Source organism: Schistocerca americana, chromosome 3, assembly GCF_021461395.2.
Source record: "Schistocerca americana isolate TAMUIC-IGC-003095 chromosome 3, iqSchAmer2.1, whole genome shotgun sequence".
Classification (NCBI taxonomy): Eukaryota; Metazoa; Arthropoda; class Insecta; order Orthoptera; family Acrididae; genus Schistocerca; species Schistocerca americana.
This window is the reverse complement of record NC_060121.1, coordinates 967,819,020-967,827,401: the sequence shown is the minus strand read 5'-3', so window position 1 is coordinate 967,827,401 and position 8,382 is coordinate 967,819,020. Positions and strand designations below refer to the sequence as shown.

Genomic DNA, 8,382 nt, shown 5'->3' with positions numbered 1-8,382 from the left:
TACAGTAGTACAAGTTCATATGCCGACTAGCTCTGCACATGATGAAGAAATTGTTGAAATGTATGATGAGATAAAATAAATTATTCAGGTAGTGAAGGGAGACGAAAATTTAAGTCATGGGTGACTGGAATTCGACAGTAGGAAAAGGAAGAGAAGGAAACGTAGTAGGTGAATATGGATTGGGGCTAAGAAATGAAAGAGGATTTTGCACAGAGCATAACTTAATCATAGCTAACACTTGGTTCAAGAATCACGAAAGACGGTTGTATACATGGAAGAACCCTGGAGGTACTAGGAGGTTTCAGATAGATTATATAATGGGAAGACAGAGATTTAGGAACCAGATTTTAAATTGTAAGCCTTTTTAAGGGGCATATGTGGACTCTGACCACAATCTATTGGTTATGGACTGTAGATTAAAACTGAAGAAAATGCAAAAAGGTGGGAATTTAAGGAGGTGGGACCTGGATAAACTGAAAGAACCAGAGGTTGTACAGAGTTTCAGGGAGAGCATAAGGGAACAATTGACAAGAATAGGGGAAAGAAATACAGTAGAAGAAGAATGGGTAGCTTTGAGGAATGAAGTAGTGAAGGCAGAAGAGGATCAAGTAGGTAAAAAGACGAGGACTAGAAGAAATCCTTGGGTAACAGAAGAGATGCTGAATTTAATTGATGAAAGCAGAAAATACAAAAATGCAGTAAGTGAAGCAGGCGAAAAGGAATACTAACGTCTCAAAAATGAGATCGACAGGAAGTGCAAAATGGCTAAGCAGGGATGGCTAGAGGACAAATGTAAGGATGTAGAGGCTTATCTCACTAGGGGTAAGATAGATACTGCCTACAGGAAAATTAAAGAGACCTTTGGAGAAAAGAGAACCACTTGCGAGAGTATCAAGAGCTGAGATGGAAACCTAGTTCTAAGCAAAGAAGGGAAAGCAGAAAGGTGGAAGGAGTATATAGAGGGACTATACAAGGGCGTTGTTCTTGAGGACAACATTATGGAAATGGAAGAGAATGTAGATGGAGATGAAATGGGAGATGTGATACTGCGTGAAGAATTTGACAGAGCACTGAAAGACCTGAGTCGAAACAAGGCCCCGGGAGTAGGCAACATTCCATTAGAACTACTGACAGCTTTGGGAGAGCCAGTCCTGACAAAACTCTACCATCTGGTGAGCAAGATGTATGAGACAGGCGAAATTCCCTCAACTTCAAGAAGAATATAATAATTCCAATCCCAAAGAAAGCAGGTGTTGACAGATGTGAAAATTACCGAACTATCAGTTTATTAAGTCACAGCTGCAAAATACTAACGCGAATTCTTTACAGACGAATGGAAAAACTGCTAGAAGCCGACCTTGGGGAAGATCAGTTTGGAATCCGTAGAAATGTTGGAACACGTGAGGCAATACTGGCCCTACGACTTATCTTACAAGAAAGATTAAGGAAAGGCAAACCTACGTTTCTAGCATTTATAGACTTAGAGAAAGCTTTTCACAATATTGACTGGAATACTCTCTTTCAAATTCTAAAGGTGGCAGGGGTAAAATACAGGGAGCGGAAGGCTATTTACAATTTGTACAAAAAGCAGATGGCAGTTATAAGCTGCATCAAACCAATCTCACAACTGCAGACCACGACAACAACAACAACAACAGTGGTAGATGGTGTAGAATTTGAATAGCTAATCTACGTTAGTTAAATTTGTTTATTGCTGTTGTGGTCTTCAGTCCTGAGACTGGTTTGATGCAGCTCTTCGTGCTACTCTATACTGTGCTAGCCTCTTCATCTCCCAGTAGCTTCTGCAACCTATATCCTCCTGAATCTGTTTAGTGTATTGATCTCTTGGTCTCCCTCTACGATTTTTACCCTCCACGCTGCCCTCCAATACCAAATTGGTGATCCCTTGATGCCTCAGAATATGCCCTATCAACCGATCCCTTCTTATAGTCTAGTTGTGCCACAAATTTCTCTTCTCTCCAATTCAATACCTATTTGTTTATTACAAATAGTAATTACTACAAATAATAATTAGAAATAGACTATGCGTGAGTTTTAGTTAAATGAACAAAATGAATAACGATGATAACGAGCAAAATCCGTGCTCATAACAAGAATAGTAAAAAGGATGAATCAAGATTCAGAAATCGCCGTTGTAGGAAACTGAAAATGTAAGGCCAGGGGAAATTTGGGAGTAAGGCAGGGATACAGTTTGTCTCCGATCACTTTAGTGTTCATACTGACGACATACAGAGGTAATGGATAAGTAAATTAAGTTTTTATACTTACAAATTATTCGAAGTGAATTACTCTATGACACAACTCTTCGTGTGATTGCTGGTAGCAAGAACACACACCAAACAGCTGTTCATACACTCTTTTATTTATATATGAAGATGGGGAACGTACGCCGCTGGTGGTCATGGAAGGCGTCATAACGGCTGTACGATAAGTGAATGCCATCCTCCGACCGATAGTGCAACCATATCGGCAGCATACTAGCGAGGCATTCGTCTTCAAGGACGACAATCCGCGCCCCCATCGTGCACATCTTGTGAATGGCTTCCTTCAAGATAACGACATCGCTCGACTAGAGTGGCCAGCATGTTCTCCAGACATGAACCCTGTCTAACATGACTGGGATGGATTGAAAAGGGATCTACGCCCAATCGCCGTTGAGGTGTGGGGCAATCTGGACCAATAGTGCCTTGATGAACTTGCGGATAGTATGCCACGACTAATACAGGCATGCATCAATTCAAGAGGACGTGCTACTGGGTATTAGAGGTACTGGTGTGTACAGTAATCTGGACCAAAACCTCTGAAGGTCTCGCTGTATGGTGGTGTGACATGCAATACGTGATTTTCATGAGCAATAAAGAACGTGGAAATGATGTTTATGTTGATCTCTGTTCCAATTTTCTGTACAGTTTCCGAAACTCTCGGATTAAAAACTTTTTTTGATGTGCGTACATACAGGAAGAGAAAGAAGAGGAAGAATAGTAATGTACTAAAGTTTTGGAAATTGCAGTCAGACTAACCAAAGTGATTCAGTTACCTTGCAAGAGGCGGCAATGTTTTCAATTATCATCTCTTTACATGAGAATCATCTATATTGTGACCACTACTGCACGTCGGCGATATACGGACTGAAAAGATCCTTGACGGAGCACATTGTTCAGCTTCATTTGTTTATTCCTTCCATTACATATCATGACTTGAGAAAGTCTGTTGCTGAGCATCTTGCTCTTTCCATAAGCTCTTTCTTGGCAAACTATAACGCACAGAGTCTTGCAAATGAAGCCCTACATCCAGACTGTTTCATATACTGTTGACGGACAGAACAAATGTCTTTAGATGCTTCCGGAAGTCTACTTCTAAGCAGGGCAACTATCTATGCTCACGTGAGGAGGTGTAATAAGTTTCCTGATCTGCTTATATCAGTGATAAATCTTTAGAGCTCGTTTACTGATTATTACCCCAGTTAAGTAGAAACACCAAATGAATACTGTCGATAGCGCTGCCTTTTCTGGTTTTATCTCTTTAGAGCGGTATTAATTTGCTCTATCGGAACAAGTTCTCAATAAAGCGAGTGGTCTTCAGATAATGAATTTAGCCTTTTATAAGCTCATTTTATGCTGACGCTCTGAATTCGGTCTCCTGGAGCGACGGAAGTTTTGACGATGTGGTTTAAATCCGTTGTTCGGCGATAAGCGGTTAGTTTCACGTGCATGCTGGTTGCTGCTTCCCAGTTCGCGTAACAGAGACTAGACATTCCTGCTCGATATTGAGATGATCAGTTGTTGCGTCGATTCCAGCCATTTTACGCACCTCGCTGCATTTTTGTTACGTAGAACCTCCTCTACAGTTTTCCGTCTCCACCTTCCAGGACCTCGTTAAAGAGTTCAAAAATGTGTTCAGGTTTCCGTGGTCATTTGTTGACGTAGTGCCTGTTGGCGGTGGAAGATCCCTACACAAAATTCAACAGGCTATAGAATTCCTCGCTGTGTTCATCCCAGTTCGCGATATATTTCCGTCTAAAGCTCCTCGGGATGCTGTGCTCTATGGAGACTGTTACAGCACTTGCAGATCTTTCTCGTAGTTCTGACAAGTTTGGTATATCCCTACAAGTCGGTTATCCTGTATTTCTGCGAAGAGGGGCCAGTCAGCCTTGGTGAATTTCCTTTTGGGACGGGGCACGGTGTTCCGACAAGAATGTTGATTTCCAAACCCAGTAGTAATGGGCGATGTTGAGATCGAGGAAAATCAGTGACAACTGTTCGGGAGATTGGCAGAGTAGATTGTTGTCATTTGTAGGGGCAAAATACAATTAGGATTGTTTAGAGTGTTCAATCTTTGGCATCACAAACAAGATGAAGATTATTTTCTTCAGCCGAGTTTGCGAGAGCATTGCCGATTCTCTGCTTCATATTTCCATTGGATTAAGTGTCTGTTGGAATTTATGTAGAATGGGGGGTAAGTTAAGAGTGCGGAAGTACTTTATTCGCCCAGTTGTTGGAGTGCGGCCTGTAGATTCTACTAATCAAGATGTCGCTAACTTTAACGGTGACTTCAGGTATATCATTGTCCGCTGATATCCTCGCAAGCGCAGCGTTTTTAATGTCCCTTCACATGTAGGTTTGTAAGCCTTTTTGGTATGTTGCACCTGCTACTATAGTCGCAGAACACCACGTTGCCTTGTTTTGTTAATTCCAAAGGTTTTATTCACTTCTATACATCTCAAGCAAGTTGTCGATCTTTATGTCACGTTGAAATCTTATCTACAGGTGACTGAAGTGCAAATTTTTTTATTGTACGCAGTTAAGGGGCAGGTCTTCTTCTAAAGCGGGGGTAGGTAAATTTGTCCTATGATGTGACATAAATCAGTTAATTAACACATTCCAAAATAATGAGTTAGGAAACCAATGCCTACTACGTGAAACAAGAATTACAATTAATTCGATTTATTACGTTAAACTGACTCGTAAAACGTTGGACAAGCAATAGTAACATTAAAGTAAAAGCTTGGCACATCTGATAAAAGGGTCTGGGGTGAGGTTCTGATAGTCCGCAGCTCGTGGTCGTGCGGTAGCGTTCTCGCTGCCCACGCCCGGGTTCCCGGGTTCGATTCCCGGCGGGGTCAGGGATTTTCTCTGCCTCGTGATGACTGGGTGTTGTGTGATGTCCTTAGGTTAGTTAGGTTTAAGTAGTTCTAAGTTCTAGGGGACTGATGACCATAGATGTTAAGTCCCATAGTGCTCAGAGCCATTTGAACCACTTTTGAGGTTCTGATAATCACGTAAACGAAATAACAGCACTTGCGAAGTTGTAAAGTGATGGTCGTGATGATAGTATTAAGCAAGGGAATGCGTTGTATCTGTGGCCGGAGTTGAAAGCAAAGAGATCATTTGCGTCTGAAAGCCTTAAAAGTAAAGCTTGAAGTTACTGAAGTTCTATAGGACTGACTTTACTGTCCCTACACATCATTTCGTAGTCGCGGCTTGATCTCACCCTAGCAAACTGCAGGTGGATGCTGCAGCAGCTGCAGAATCGGTCATTGACGGAACACCAACGAACCTCGCAGCCAAGTCAAATCAGCCCAAAATCTTCCTACGGTCCTCAGCTCATCTGCTCTACGATGGAGACAAGTGACGAAGGCTCTCAACCATGAAGATTTGAAGAGGAAATAATTTTGTACCGAATGCTCACTAAAAGGGTTTTGCCCTTTTTAGATTGTGTAATGTTGTTGCATTAATTTGCTCTGCAAGCGGTGCTGCTATTCAAGACCATAAAAGTGGGTTAAAAGCTGTGAGCTATTTGAGGAAGTTAACCTTCCATTACTGCGCAACTGTTTCACCAGGTATCCAGTCTAGCTTACCAAATTCCCAACCAGACTAACATTAATTATAATCTTTTAATAGTCATACGACAACTGGTGATATATATATATATATATATATATATATATATATATATATATATATATATATAAGAATTTAAATAAAAAGAAATAAATCAGTTCATATTTGGAAATTTATTTTAACATTGATCATTGAAATTTCAGCATATTAAACTTGATTCATAACTAAACTGGTGCCTTATTTAGGATTGTGTAAATATGAGTTTGAAATCTTACGGAACACATGAAATACGGAGCCAAGATTGGGAGGCAGCAAACAACACTGCATTCATAAAATAACACACGAAGAACGTTGAAACATATGCAAGAGGAAATTAACCACAACCAACCGATTCAATTTTCACCCAAAGAAGTTACGTTCGTAGCGCAATCCTGTCCGTCATGTAATTACCACACACTGGTATACTAAATTCATACTAACTCTCTGTGAAATCTTCCCGAAAAGAGTAGCTGAGGGCTATTTAAGATTGATGATTACACCACATGCTTCACGTGGTCAACTTGGTTTACACAAAGAGTGTAACTCCACAATAATTCTGATAATTAAAATAAACTAGATCGAAAGCAATTTACAAAAGAAAAATCTCGAACAGGTTACTATCGTCTTACTATTAACCTGATGGGTCAAACAATTGTATAAGCACGTGGTACGGGTCTCACAAAGTACACCCCACGTGGGTTGAACATAAAGCAAAGTTGCTATACTGAAAAATATTGTCAAGACGAGACGTTATAATCTCACGCACATTCACATATAAGACTGATGATCTTAGTTAGAGTTACTGATCAACACGTGGTTCCACTTTACTCACAAAGAAGTCAGAAAGCAACTACCGGAATATATTCTGAACTTCACACTCGAATTACACTGCGTAGTAATTTAAGATAACATTAGATATTTTAGAGCTAAACCTGAAATAAAGGTGATTAAATTTTCAGTTAGGCTGATCTTAAGAAATCCATTGTCCTACGGACGTAGCAGACACGCGCTTAGCCGGAGATCTTACCACTTCAGACGCTCGCCGCGGACAGACTGCCGTGATCCCTTCCTGAGGGTGGCTCACAAATACAAATGGCAGTGGCCAGAGAGGCAGCTTCCTATATCAACATGACAAGGGACGGACAGGACCATACTAGGGATAGAAACCTCTTCGCTTTTAGAAAGCGTAGCTACCTGTTCTGACGTTGGTCCTACTGTTCTCTAGCAGACAGGCTTGTCTGCTACCCTGAGGCATGCAACTAGAAATACATTTGCTCATTCATCCTCTCACACAGAAGGGAAGGGGGTTGACAGTATCCTATCATATACAGTATATAAAAGAAAGTGGATGTAGGTTCCGTATGAGACTGTGTGACATGAATTACATATAAACTGTGTTTTAAAGTGTAGTATTGTGACAGATCGTTCTTGTTTATGTGTAAAAGTAACACGTTTCACTGCTCAGTCTCCTCCCAGATAGTCAGAAACGCCACACTAAATTTAGAAGAGGAATTTATGCCGTAAATGACAACATATTTAAGAGACCTTTCAATTAGCTGCGTTGCGGAACCTTCGAGTGTTTTTCTTCTGGCGGTTAACCAGTGATGCGCATGCTACAATCTTATGCTGAAAAAAGGCATCGTTCTCTGCACACTATGAGGTGGGTCCTCACTGGCGTAGTCGAGTTCCTCTATCTGACCTCCAGCTTATTTCCACTAGCCAATCCTGTCAATCCTTATGTTGCGTAAACATTTAGTTTTTGTGAAGTTAACGTTCGTCAGCACGTCATGCTTTCAAAGGTACCCCAAACTGCGTGTTATCGCTCCATTTCCTTGGTGTTGTCTGTAGCATCCGGTGCGTTCCAAAGAACTGCAGCTATGTACGGTTTGAGCACAATAGTGCCTTCCCGAACCTTGCTAAAAACAGAGTTCCTTCTCTTTCCCGCCGGCCGCTGTGGCCGAGCGGTTCTAGGCGCTTCAGTCCGGAACCGCGCTGCTGCAATAGTCGCACGTTCGAATCCTGCCTCGGGCATGGATGTGTGTGATGTCCTCAGCTTAGTTAGGTTTAAGTAGTTCTGAGTCTAGATTGCCAACGGCCTTACCGCAGTGGTAACACCGGTTCCCGTCAGATCACAAGAAGTTAAGCGCTGTCGGGCTGGGCTAGCACCTGGATGGGTGACCATCCGGTCTGTCCAGCGCTGTTGGCAAGCGGGGTGCAGTCAGTCCTTGTGAGGCAAACTGAGGAGCTACATGACTGAGAAGTAGCGGCTCTGATCACGTAAACCGGCATACGGCCGGGAGAGCGGTGTGCTGACCACATGCCCTTCCCTATCCCGCATCCGGTGATACCTGTGGGCTGAGGATGACACGGCGGCCGGTCGGTACCTTTGGGCGTTCATGACCTGTTCGACGGAGTTTAGTTCTAAGTCTAGGGGACTGATGGCCTCAGATCTTAAGTCCCACAGTTCTTAGAACCATTTGAA

At 42.0% G+C, this 8,382-nt stretch overlaps 1 pseudogene; it reads left to right on the top strand.

Moving 5' to 3' along the window:
* Positions 1 to 7,987: 7,987 nt before the first annotated feature.
* LOC124608765 lies at positions 7,988 to 8,106 on the top strand (annotated as a pseudogene).
* Positions 8,107 to 8,382: the final 276 nt, after the last annotated feature.